The 14,126-nt window shown below is 44.3% G+C and overlaps 1 protein-coding gene across 4 annotated transcripts in view; it reads left to right on the top strand.

The window, feature by feature from the left end:
- The window catches only part of LOC120391112 (SAP domain containing ribonucleoprotein), a 56,589-nt gene that overhangs the window by 21,110 nt on the left and 21,353 nt on the right, over positions 1–14,126 (top strand). The window lies entirely within an intron of this gene.

Here is a 14,126-nt window from a genome sequence, read left to right as displayed (position 1 = left end):
CGTGATTTACCAGTGCACGATAACACTGCGCAATGCTTTAGGACAGGAGGTGAAAAAAAATCTTGTCCATTTGCGACGGCTGTGCTAGCGGGGTTTGGAAACCCTTCCTCTCTCTTTGAAAGAGTGTAAGGGGGTGGGTTTGTCCTCTTCCCTCCACCACTGAGCTATAACCCCCTCTTCTCCCATGGGGTTTGTATTGTGGACATTTTAATGCATCTGTTTCTTCAGCAAGTCAGAGTGAAGTGCCAGGCTCTGCAAATGTGGAGCCAGGAAGTTCAGTGATGTAGAAAATAGCGTGTTGGAGGCCACTGTTCCTCCCCCCCACATCCCTTTGGGGGTGGGGGAATCAGGCAAGTGCATTAAAGCTGGAATATGTGGAAGGGCAGGTCAGGGTGAGAGGCTGCTCAAACATCATTAACCCTGTCACTGGGAACTGTCATCTTTCAGGAAGGATATATGCCTTGTCAGCGTTCATGGCTGCAGCTTGCTTTGGGTGGAATAGTAGATCTGGGGCTTAGTAATAAGTCAGCATTTCTGATTACTCTTTTTGCTCCGGAATCTTGGAGAGCTCCAAAGCAGCCCAGTGCTGCACCTGGTCTGATCGAGTGCTTTACAAACAGAAATGCCAGGCTAAGTTCATTAATGAACAGATCCCCTTCTCCAGATGGCGGCGTACCAGGGTGGGAAAACGACATGCCCAAGGTCACAAATCCATGGCAGAGTTAGATCTAGCATCCAGTTTGCCTGACTTCCAGGCTTGTGGTTTAACTCCAAATGCCATCCTTGTGCCTTTGACAAAGCAAGGTGTCCAGCAGCAATGGCAGCCTTTGCAGTGCTGTCTTTTTTTTTTGTTTCTGTTCCATCAGGAAGCTGAGTTCATAGGCTTAGCAGTGGCTTCTCCCACTGAGCGGAACACACTCTCACATTCCTGTGAGGAATATTATTGGTTACTTTAATTAGCCTGTAGTATTGTGCTTCCCACCTGGGTGTTCTTTATAGCTTTTCATTATAGAGGAGCCTGGCAGTTGCTAATGTTTACATGTGCTGTGGCAGATTTTTATACCCCGCGTAGCAGCAAAAACTTTACAATAAACCATTGTCTCCACGGAGCCACACTTCATTTCTATTCAAATTGGTTTGGAAGAAGGGAGGGCCGGGGGGTGAGAGAATCATTGCTTAAGGGGGATTTCAGACCTGCTGAGAGCAGGGAGCAAATGCAGAGCTGCATTAGTGGCTGAGAACTCATCTGTAGCTTTGAACCCCCTGACTAGTCCTCCAGGGTGAAATCTTTCAAGTTTAAAATCCTCTTCCTCTCCACCTAAAAGGGAGGAAAGGCCCCAGTAGTTCAGAAGAGACCTAGCAGGAAAAGGTTGATTTTGGCAGAACAGAGGGCAGGTGCTAGCTTGCATCTTGGCAGTACAGGCCCATCAAATTAATGTTTAAAATAAAACCAAGCGTTTATCTCCCCCTAATACTAACCCACCCTCCCCATCCTCTCTTGTGAAGCCTCCTGTTATAAAACACTCGCTCTGACCTGAAGCTACCATCCCTTGAGCCCTACTTACCCCTACACGCATTTGTAAATTTCCCTCTCCCTGTAATGCTGAGAGGTCCCCAGGGGCCGGAGTAATAGCTGCATGTTTTATAGGTGGGATTCGTGGTAGTTTGTGATGCAGAAGCATTTCTCCAAGGCGTTGGTTTGCTTTTTTTCTATAAAGTAGCCTCATAAGTCTCCTGCTGAGAGCGTTGCCACCAAATGGAAAGTCAGAGCTCTAGGGATAACATAAAAGCCCAAAGCCCCCCCATGCCCTGGATTGCATGATCAGATACCTTCCCCTATCTGAGCAGATGACCAAAGTAATTGACTTTTATGTCTCTCCTTTAATGTGGAGGTCTCAAACTGCCTTACGGACAGTTGGCTGAGTAACCCTCCGCCACATGGATGTTGAGATCAGAGAGATGAAGTGACTGCTTTGAGGTCATACACTGAATTGGGGCAGTATTGCTAATCGAATCCAGGAGTCCTGAATCCCAGTTCCCTACTCTAAGCACTAGAAACACACTGTCCCAGAGCTGTGAATGGGACTCTTTAACCACAATGAGGTGTGTGTGTACACACCACTACTCAGTGGTACCACATGTGGGAATGGTTGTCCATGGTACAGAGAGTACTGTGATGTCCAGAACACCAGGTTGTGATGACGTCAAGTGAGTTAGGCCAGAAGAGACCAGTTGCTATGAAGAGTGCTTCTATGTATTGGACATGTCTTAGAGATGAGATGGTCAGCTGGGGTTAGAGTGGGGAAAACTGGGAGGCAGGACTTCTGGGGTCCATTCTCTGCACTGACACTCAGGTAAATCGCTTCACCTTTCCGTGTCTGTTTCCCTATCTGTAAAATGGAGTGAGAACCTGGCCATTTCCTATGGCTATTGTGATGCTTGTGTAGTGCCTGTGCAGTGATTTGAGAGCTCCATAGACATGCCGGCTTGGTTATTAGTCGGCAGTGATGGCAGATTGCACGTTTTAGTGGAGAAAGTTGTCTTTGTGGCTAGGAAGAGTTAAATAAAAATTAACGTGGCTACCAGTCACTGCTCTGGCTTAATTCTCTTTAATGAGGATTTGTTTTACAGGTGGCAGATGAGAATTATTGCACTCATCGTTTGAGATTAGGTGGACAGAGCTGGCAGGCTGATTATTTCATGACGTTTGTGTGTTGTTGAGGGAGAACAGGGGTCAGGAGCCCAGCAGAAAGTTTGTGTGTGTACAAAATATCTAAATGAGAGAGAGAAAAAACAATTGGCTTAATTGTTTGGCTCCCAGCAAGCTTATAATAACATGCTGAGGAGGAATCCTTTTCCCAGATAATTTTTCTTCCTGCAATCTTTCCAAGCACCCCCGCCAATGCCGGATGTGAAAATATTAAGCACCAAAGAAGCAAAGGAGAGGAAAAATGCTGATGTTGGCAGATCAGTAAGGAGAAAACTCCCTGAAAAAGAAGCCGCTTCTAGCTACCCACTAGGGATTTATATTTAATATATAATAAGACCAGCTTGGTGCTCTGTGATGTTGCTGGTAATTGCAAATGGCTTATGCTGAACAAGGATGGTGAAAGGTCATGAGCTTCAGATTGAATACTGACGTGAGACTTCCTAAACCCTCCATCACTTTAGGTATCATGTGAAGAGTGAAGCTTCCTCCTGACCTCTCATATGGAGACAGCTATAAATCCACAAAGCTTAGTCGTCGGGTGCTCTGCAGTTGTTACAGGAGATATGAGGACTGGTTCCTGGCTCGTTTTAGCAGCAAGCTCCATTCCCGGTTATGTGTCTTGTTTTTTAAACTTTCTGAGGACTCTCCAGTTGTCTCCCAGACCTTGCTTGCGTCTGCTCACGTTTTAGGTCTCCCTGGCCATCCCTTTACACAATCACAGCCCTGTTGGCCCAGGAGCCTTCTCCTCTGCAGCATCTGGAGTAGTCTTAGAGGACTCTCTCCGATGACACCTGAAAACATCCCTTCTATCTTCTTCACACCTCTTAATTTCTTCTTAACACACCTCCCTTCGCTATTGTTTTTGCCCTCTGTAGTGCCTTGTGGTACAGTTTGTATAAAAGGTGCTACAGGAGAGTATATTTACTCTGTGTGTGCACACATGCTTATGTATGTACGTACGTATAGCCCTGCACCATCATGGTGCTTGGATCCATATAATAACTTGTGTATATCTTGCACCTTTGAGCACCTCCCCAGTGTTCTGCCTACTCTCTCTTACCCACCAGGACTGCTTGGAATATTCCAGACGTCTAAGCAGCTTCTTACAACTGGGAGTTCTTAAAAATCAGCCTGCCACAGAAACGTTTTTTTCCTAAGAGTAATGCTGAACTGAGGTTCAGAATAGTCACTGTTCAGTCCTAGACCACTACAAGGTATCTGGTACTTTGTGACAAGGTGGGGCGACAAAATGGAGCTCTACCTTTAGAAAGGAAAGATTTTCAGGGGGATGCACAGAATTTTTTTTCTTAGACCTGAAACTCCCATGATATTGGCTGTTTGAATCTTATTATTTTTAGGTATTTAAAAAAAGTTGCTCTGGGTAATTTGTAGAGGATTTTCTGTTTTCCTCTGAGTTATGTATAGTAAGTTGGACTAACAGTAACTAAGGCATTGAGATTTACAGGTGGGGGGAATTAAAAAAAGTTCAGTTTAAAAAACAAAATTCTAAAACATTTGAAAAATCTTTTGCTGTAGCACACAGTAGGTGGAGAGAGTGTTTTGGTTGGGGTGGCATAGAAATCTTGTGAGCCCTCAGTTGGGTTGACCTGCACAACTTGTCTTCATTGTTTCAGAGTGATTTGGAAGAGTCCCAGATTCAAACTGCTAAAACCCTTTATATTACATCATTCCATATATTAAAAAAGGAACCTCTGCTATCTACAGAGTATAGGCATTAGGGAGTAGCTCGTTACATAGCCTGAGAGCCCAGTAATGGCCCTCAGCATCTTCAGAAGCCACTAGATCCCTGCCAGAGCAGCAGTGCGTATATATAGGTAGCTCTTGCATGTTGTATACATTTAGTAAACGTCGTCATTTGGACCCAGTTGTGACCTAGTGATTCCTTCGACTTAAGATGTGTCACTCTATAAGGCAAAATATGAATGTGGAGATACCGCTTCCTAAATTAGGGCTTGTGGCTACGCTTAATAGTTTTAGATTGTCTCTGAATTTTTTTTTGAGCATATATATGCTATGCACTAATATTTGGAAGCCTTAATTTCCATGTTTGTTTCAGAAAAAGCTTGGATAGAATAACCGCATGACTCAGTGTTGAACTCTGTGTGTGTGTGTGTGTGTGTGTGTGTGTGTGTGTGTGTGTGTGTGTGTGTGTGTGTGTGTGTGTGTGTGTGTGTGTGTGTGTGTGTGTGTGTGTGTGTGTGTGTGTGTGTGTCACACATGTACGCATCACAGTATCTAGCAGTCTGGTATGTTTGCCCCCCTTGCTGCTGCTCCTTCCCCCAGCCCCTTAAAAACCAACGTCACCGGTTTCTAACTTGAGTAGCTGTGAATACAGGCCTGTTGGTTTAGGATAATGGGAAGTGACAAGGTGAAGAATAGTGCTGGCAGTCATGGAGATTTTAACACAAGGGTGCAGTAAGCTAGGCTGCCTTCTCCCCCGCCCACTGGATTGCTGGGAGAAGGAGTTTCTCTACCTACTGGCCCGCACATGGCTGCGTTGATGGCATGGGCTCCATGGCTAAAGGAGGGCTGTGAGTGTGAAACATGGATTTGTTTTCCCTCCTGTAATAAGAATGCTTTCTAGTCTTTTACTTAACACTCATGTCTCCCCTCTTGCATGCCCCCCCAGCTCCTTGGTCTCAATACGTATGATCATTGTATTTCCTAATCGCAGCCCCTGGCTGTGTGATCATTAGCTTTCTGTGACAAAGACCTGATTTGAAACTGGACTCAGCAATGGCGTGGAGGGGGAAATTTATATTTTCACATATTGGTTTGCTGCTAAGTTCAGCGCCAGGCCACCTCTTGACAAAGGCCAGTGAGAAGGCTGTCTCTTGCAGGCTAATACAGTGTGCTGAAAAAGAAATGCACACTCTGATCTGGGCTGCTTAAGAATAGGGCAGAGCAGGGCAGGACTGCTCAGGATGTAGGCGTGAGAAGGAATAACTCAGTAGAGCTAGCATACACATGGATAATGTACTGGTTTGCCTGAGAAAGAAACCCAAACCCTAGTGGGGCTCAGTGAGTAAGTGCCTAGGGGGAAGGTGAATGTAAAGACTAAAAAGATATTTATAGCTGATTTTTCTCATAAAAATAGCCGCACAAAAGGGAGTGTTTGAGGCTTTGGGGAGGGAGTGAAGCAATATATTAAACTGGCAATGAGCACAGGGGAGAACTACAACTTGCTGGGGGAAATAGAGGTAGATCAGTGGTACCCCTGGTAAGTTTCACACCAGTCCTGAGCCCATGTACTCTGGCTGGCACATAGTGGAACCATAGAGGGAGATTTATGGTAAGTGATGAGTCCTCATGTGTCTCCCATTGAAAGGAAATAGGGAAGTTTGTGAAATCCAGCAGCTTATCCCCTGGAGGATTTTCAAGAACTCCAAACTGGAGGGAATAGAATCCAGGGATAGGGATTGTAAGAAGGGACCTCACTGAAAGCTCCGGGGTGGGGGAGGCTCCATTGATTATATGAGCCACTGTCCAGTCAGTACAGGAACCAAAGGTAAGATAAGGCAAAATTTCTTTACCCAGAGTAGTTGATACATGGACTAAACTACCAAGAGTTCCCACCAGAGACCTTAAAAAAAACCAACACCACATCAGTAGGTGTTTGGAGGAGATGTGCTTTGGGTGACAGCTGCTTTAACAAGAGGCCCAGACTGGCTTCCTGGTTCATTCACCCTAAGGTGCTGAGCACCTGCAACCTCCCGTCTTATCAGGCTCCAAAGTGTCACTTCCCATAGCATGGGCTACGTAAGGATGGTCTTATCAAAGCAGAGTTCTCAGTTCCATATTGCTTGAACTCCCCAACACGTGTTTTAAAAATGGCTACCCAGCCCAAACTGAGCCTGACCACTGTTTTCCAGCATGGTTATTCCTAATGCCCTGGTTTTGAGGTGCTTGGTTTTTTTTCCAAGTCCACAGTCTTCGCCTCTAGTTCATAGCAAGGTTTATAGTAGAACTTATTACTGTTAGATGTGGACACAAAAGCATCTTAAAGCTGTGCTACACTAATGTGGGTTTGATGCTGTTATGAGCCTGCAAGCATGCAATTTAATTCCTCTGTAGAGAGCAGAATAAAAGGGGCCTTTATGAAATAATAGGAAATGTGAACATACTGCAACTGTCTGAAGGTGGGCAGGTCTGTCTGTTGGGTAGAATTCCTTTACTGGATTGTAAACTTTTTGTGACAGAGACTGTCCTGATATTGTTGCTCTGTAATGCACCTAGCAGGTTTTTTGGGGTGCTAAGTAAACACCATTGCAAGAATTCCTGACTAGTAATGGTTGTATCCAAGTTATCCCACTCTGGGTACCTAGCTACCTCCTTGTGCTGACTTAGATTATCTGTATGGTGTACTTAGCCAACACTGCAAACAGCAGTCTGCATCTGAACTTAAGCTACAGGAAGTGTGGATAAAGAGCCATTGCCGTCTCTGTTTTGTGAGAACAGTGTTCTTCCACTGAAGGAAAAATAACCCTTTCCCTCCTGTCGGTAGCATTCCTGTTGCAGGGTTTTTGAAGGACATCAAAGTGCCTAGTTCCCACTGAGTTTCACTCTTGGACACCTTTGAAAATCCTGTGCACAATTGCTGCTTGAGGTGTGGCTCAAGATCTGCTGTAATTTAGACAGGCTTCTTCTACGGAGTTATAGGTAGGTTTGAAAATTGCTGATTTCCCCACCCCCACCTCACTCCATCTAAAACCAGATTTTAAAACATGCCCATGGTTAATCAAAATGTAATGGGAGAAGTTTGACAAAGGACTGAATATCCCCTGAAGATTAAGTGTGTGAGTTTGAGCTCCAGCATGGAATTCATTATTCCCCGATGGTTAAAAGTGAGACCCTAATATTAAACATTAGGGTGAAGTTACTTTTCTGTTTCATTCTGGACTCATATAATTCATTTACGTTTTGAATAAATAACAATTTATCCTAAGATGCATTTTGATTTTTAATTTCCTGTGAGTGCAAAAATGTAAGTAGGGTGTTTTTTTTTTTTTAAATTGGAAATCCGTGTATTTGTTGAAAATCTTTGTAAACCTACTTAGAAAAGTAGCATTTCCTTGAAGGATGCTGAATGCTTTGCAGAAGCTGCAATGACACCAACCTGCCTTTCTGTCTCTGTGTGTGAAAATTAAATAGTTTTCATCTCCTTTGAAGAGGCTATTCTATAGCCAGGGCATTTTAAAGAAGTAGGAATCAGTAAAAAGTTGCTCTCTGAAAGGGACATCATCAGTTTGAAATCTAATTAATATAAACAGTTTAAAGCAGCTCCAGGTATGACATCTTCCCCAGAGTCTCTTTGTCAGATCTTGTGGCTTTACAATCACGTTTTCCTATTCTTTTAAATGTTTTTCTGTGTCCCTGTTGCTTTGATGAATGAGTCACATAAATGGGAGACAGTGAAGCTGATGAGATACAAGTGCAGTTAGCTGCACAAAGTAGTAGGGCCCCTAGGTGTTACCTGTAACAAATCATTCAGGGTGGTGTGATTTTTTTTTTGGGGGGGGGGGGGGGGGGAAGGACTGTGCTCCTTCCAGCACAGAATCCCAATCTCATCCCCATGTGGTTATAACTCTCCTGGGAAAACTCTCTCCTGCGGCTTGGTAGAGATGAGGGTGCTTCCCTGGCATTCCCCTAAAAAGTCATTTGCCAGTGGAGGCTAAAACTCAGCCCCCTGTTGTGTAGGTCACTCTGTCTCTCTGGATTTTGTCCAGTTTGCTTTTCTCTTGTAACATGGTTGCCAGAGGAGGAGGCAGCCATTATTCAGACTGTCACCAGCACCTACACTGGAAGGGTGGTTGGAAGTGGTCTTTGGATGACAGAGCAAACCCCTCCAGATTCTCAGTCCCCTTCCTTTGCAGCCCTGGTGTCCTCTTTGGTTGGCCCCTTCATGTTCCTTTTGCAGTAATCTTGGTCATCTCTTCTCTGAGCTGCTGCCATCTCCTCGTCTGGCCTTCCCTCTCCATCAGATCCAAAACTCTGCGGCTAATGTAATTTTCCACCTGCTCTGACCACGTCTCCAGCACTGTCACTGGCTTCCTTTCCTTCCACATCAACTTCATGCTCTCCTTCCTTGACTCAGATTTTAAGCTGCTCATCTTTCATAGATCTATCAACTACCCAAGGTGCTGGATTAACAATGGCAAGGCTCTGCGTAGCTCTGTTTTCAGGCCATCCTGTGGCCTGCACTTCCCAGTCTCCATGCTGCCTTATAAGCTCTGACCAGTTTTCCCTCTGTCAAGTATTTTCCCTATCTTCGATCCTTCCTCCAAATCCAGTTCTTCCAAGCAGGCTTCCTCTTGTTTCTGACCTACCAACCATCTCTCTGTGTACGTTCTGATTTTTCCGAAGTGCCTATCACTGTTGTATCTAAGCAAAGTCTTCAAGGCATTCTCCACCATGTAGTGAACTCTTCACCTCTCCAAGGTTCTAGGAGTCCTCCCTCCTCTTCTTACCAAGGTTTTGTTGTGTCTGTGGCAAAGGCTTTAGTAAATGTACAGGCCTCTAGTTTACTCTTCTCTTCTGGGAGCTCATTCCACCCCTTCTTATATATTCACGTTAGGCCGCGTAGGATTGTGACCTTTCAAGGCAGGGATGGTGTCAAGTTCAACCCATACTTGTTAGGTGCTATTTAAACATAATTCCAAGATCTAGGGGGCCAGAACCCTAAAGGGACCTCACTTTCCAGAAGCGCTGAGGAACTGCTGTCTGGGAGTCAGCCCGTGGGAGGTGGCTCAAGCTGGGGGTATCCAGACTCTGAGGCCCAAGTATCTGTCTAGGCTAGGACTTTCCAGTGGTGCTAGGATTTTTACCCCTTGTGTCTATTTAGTATGTTAGCCTTTTTCTGAGTTGCTGGCGGCTTGTGTGCCATACCACTCTTGTTGTTTTTCCTTTTCTCCTGGTTCTCAAACTCTTCTGTAAAATGGACCTTGGAGAGAGAGAGGGTCTCATGGACTTCTCCTTTTCTGTTCATGTTACATCCCTGTGGCAACTCCAGCACTGAGCAGCTTATATAGAACGATAACAGGAAAGGCCTGAGGGTATTTGTAGCTGTTGGATACAATTTAGAAGCTGGAAATGAGGAGGAGGCAGAGCCAAGACCATGTGACCAGTGAGTGCTATTGGGAGGGGGGAGGAACCACTGTCCTACTTGAGTTTGTGAGCATTTTTCTTCCTCCCTCTTTAATGGAAGGTCTTTTAGTCCCTCTTGATAATATTACAGTCTCTTTCTCACGCTTCTTCAGATTTTAGACACCGGACTATAAAATCCCTCTGTCTTGTTTCTCTTGTCACACTGGCAATACCTTCTGTTTTTGTCTCCCCGTTTTGGTTACCAGCTTGTGAGTGGTTCTCTTTTGGGGGAGGGTTGCATCTCTCTCCCCACCCCCAAACAGTACACTCTAAATAATTTCAGATGGTGTGTTTCTGCTAGGCATAGGCCAAACCGAAACCCTGCATTGAAACAGTCCATAACCTTTGCTGTGTTCTCAGTCCTAATCTGAACTATGCAGATGCCTTCTCTCAAATGGACTGAACCAACTCCTCTCCTCCAGATTTCAGGGTGTTTTGCATATTTCAGTTTGGCCATCACTTAATGAACACAATACCCAAAGTATGCTCTCAATTTCAGATTTGTGGCAGGCTGCTTTCCCAAACAGCTGCCAGTCTAGGGGAGAGGAAGAAATGGTGAAATCTAAAAACACAGTAATTGAGTGGTTCCGGCGGGGACATTCCATTATTTTGTTGTCCTTTTGCTTTGCCTTTCCCCTTTGTAACGGCTTTAATGTTCATAGTAATGTAGTGTTTAAAGTTACTCCTTTCTTCATGTTTGTCTCTTCCCCTCCTTTTACCTCTTTGCACACGCTGACACACACACGATGTCATTTTAAAAATAAATGACGAGGAGCTGCGAGGGGTCAGCAGGACTCCTGATCTTTTCATTATCCACGGTGCCATTTGAAAAGGATTTGCGTCCCTAACAAACCTTTAGGGAGAGGGGAAGAGGTTGCTTAAAGGGAAGACAATGCTGGGGGGGACTCTGTGACCTCACTCTGTCCAGTCATCTGGTTCTTCGTTTGTCCCTGCTGTGAAACAGAACTTATCTTTTGTCTGTAACACAAATACATCTTTTCCCCACTCCCCCTTTCCCTTCTATTATGGTTCAATCAATGATGTCATTATGTGTGCCATTCAGGGGCTGTTGAACCACTTGGCTGCAGGAATTTGGAGGAGCGACTGGGGGAGAATGGCAAACTGTGCTCTTGCTCTTAGCCTTCAAGGATCTATTCTAATTTGAAGGAGAGAAACGAAGTCAGGTTTTTCTTTAACCCCTGTTCACCAGGGAAGACAAAAGTTAAACCAAAAAACCCAGCCCACATAAAATGAAGAGTGAATGAGAGAGAGGTAGTAGCATGAACTGCTAGAGCTTTCTTAAATAAAGGTTCTTAAGCCTATAAAAGTTCTGTTTGCGCTACCACCCTCTGAATTTTTTAATAAAGATATTTAAGAAGCTTTCTCCATTGCTCTTAACCAAACTGTCAAACATCTCTGCTAGTGCTACTTGCTGTAATTTTACTCGCTTCCCTCATTCGTTGGATTAATTCTCTTCCCCAGCATGTTTCTGAAAGGACTGACTACAGAGGGAGTCCTGTGAGTTTGGAAACCTACCATGCAGTCAAATTAATACACTGTCAGTGAGTTGCTATGGCATTCGATTTGGAATTGGAGTACCCCTTTGGTTTACCTTTTAACACAGTCTTGCAGAACGTTGTGGAGCCTTGCGAAATGTAACTGATCCAAACCACATTCAATCAATGGAAGACTCCCATGGGGCTTTGGATCAGGCTGTTAAGAGTATTGTCATTCCAACTAATTCATCTTATGGAAAATGCTTCGTCTCACTTCATTGGAAGCCTACTTTGATTTAGTTATTTAATAAAGGGGAAAGGCTTTCCTAACTCATCCCAATTCAAGGAGATATCATAAGAGTGCATTAAAAAAGTTCTGTGATTACTGGAGCTTGCTCAGAGCTGCAAAATGGATTGATCCAGATCAGAATGCCATCAGATGGATCTGGATTTAGGTTCAGGCCCATCTCTGAGTAATGCCTTTGTTTATGTATGTCAGCTTTCCTATAAGAGTCCAACAGGAAATGGCTGTGTAAAACCCTACTGCCCTAGGCATAAGATGGTTTTAAATGTAGGATTAGTTTAGCTTTAAGGGGATTCTGATTCACCTGTCTTTTGCCAAAACTTAGTAGATTTCTATTGCTAAGTATTTTAACTCTATTTAAAACAAAAAGCAGTAAGTCTTTTGGACTAAATGTATGAGTGGGTGGGCTCAGACTCCTAAGCTTGATGGTGTTGTTGGAAAAGTGATTTGTATCAAGGTCTGGGATTTAACCTGGCTTCAGTTACTAATAATTTGGAAATTCCTAACACATCTATTCCTTGCTCTGGCTTTTCCCACTAATAAAAGGTATGATGTCTTCTGGAAAAAGGAACACTTCAGATCCAAACAGAAATGAAGGAATGGTGTTTAGAGGTTAAACTGTCTTCAATGTGTTTGTCCAGCAAATTTTTCTCTGCATGTTATCTGAAATCCTTGAGAAATGTATGTGGAGATTTAAAAACTAGCAACATTATGATCTTGACAAAATATTTGCAAAAAGTCTGCTCCTTCATTGACCTGCCCGTCTCCCTGATTTTGGGGCTGCTTTTGTTGGCATCACAGAAACCTTAAGCCGTGAAGCAAATAGAAAAGGACAAATACGTGTTACTTTTCTACTGAATGTACTTCTACTGCCGCCTTATTCCAAACCAGAGAGACGCTCCTGAGTATTTTATAAGGCATTTGAAGTAGCTAACATCCAGAGTAGCTGGACTAATTCCATGGATGAGAACCGGTCTGCTTGATGATAGACAAGATTTGCAGTACTTGCATGCCTTTTAAATATGGCAACGGATAAACTTTGCATAATAAAATTCTTGCTTTCCAAGTTCAGAGTGACGGTTTTGTGGCTCTGGCTCTGGACCGAGACTCTGGAGATCTGGGTTCAGTTCCCAGTTCTCCCACACACTTTCTGTGCTACCTGTTGATTAATCTCTGCCTCTTCCTGAGCTGCAAAGTGTAATCCACCTAATGTACATCTACGGCCATCATTACCGGAGCATCTGAGCACCGTATCATCTTTGTTGTATTTACCCTTACAGCACCCCTGTGAGGTAGGGAAGTGCTGATAGCACCACTGTACAGATGAAATTGAGGCCCAGAGAAATGGTGGCAGAGGAGGGAGTTGAGCGCCTGGGTCTCCGGCATGTCCCAGGCTGGTGCCCTGGACACTGGAACTCCTTTCTCCCATCCTCTGTCTTGTCTCTGAAGATTATTAGGTCTTTGATGCAAGGCCAGTCTCTTGCTCCATGTTTGGGCAGTGCCCTGCGCGATGGCTGGGAACTAAGCAGCACTGTCCTACAGATAACTACATCTTTCCAATCTCCATTCACCTTTAATAATTAAACACCAGTAATGCCTCTGCTAACCGGACTACAGGGAAATTCAGCCAAGCAAAGTTAGTCATGGAAGGGAGTTAATCAACCTAGTCTTTGTGTCTGCCACTCTGCAAAAAGAGAAACTGAGTATAAAATGATGAACGAAGGACTCTGAGCGCTATTGCTAACTCTCTCACTTGTGTGTGTTGGGAATCTTGCGTTTAATCTGGTTTATAGAGTAGTTCAAAGCCTGTCCTAATGAATCTATGTCATGAAGTGACACTCTGAAGTACTATGTGTATTGCCATTTGTTCTTTCTCCCATAGCCTTTTTACTTTCTGACCATATATAGACTCTTTAAGTCTAATGGCCACTGATTACTCCCAGTCTCTGCTCCCCATGTACTGAGTTGGATCCAATCGCTTTGATATTGATACATTTTCATTTATTGTCTATTCAGTAGAATTGAAGTATTAAGTCATTGTGATATCTAGGAGTGCTTAGCCCTGCATGAGCTCCCAATGCTGCTATGGGAGACTGAGGGGGATTCTCTTTGGCCTCTGTCCAAATATGTAGCTCAGTACTGATTGCAGAATCACTTACAGTTGGGGGTCACAGTTGGAAGGAGCCCAGCTGCGTTTCCAGGTCCCAGGGGAAGTGTGAGAGGCCTGCAGATAGAAGAACCTTCATTTGACTTGTCAACTGAGCCAGTTTAAGCTGAAATCCTGGAGTGGGGATAAATCGGGGACCCCACACGGCCCCTTTTACATACCCATTTTCAGCACACTAGGACTGTGCTGTCCATTTAAATGAGCAAGTATGCACTCTGATGTTTTCCCTTGCACCCCAAATTCACTGGAGTTCCAGGGCCTTAGAATGTGGTTTGAGTCCACATT

The sequence above is a fragment of the Mauremys reevesii genome, linkage group 25 (genome assembly GCF_016161935.1).
Source record: "Mauremys reevesii isolate NIE-2019 linkage group 25, ASM1616193v1, whole genome shotgun sequence".
NCBI classification, from domain to species: domain Eukaryota; kingdom Metazoa; phylum Chordata; order Testudines; family Geoemydidae; genus Mauremys; species Mauremys reevesii.
This window is presented reverse-complemented; position numbering and strand designations above follow the sequence as displayed.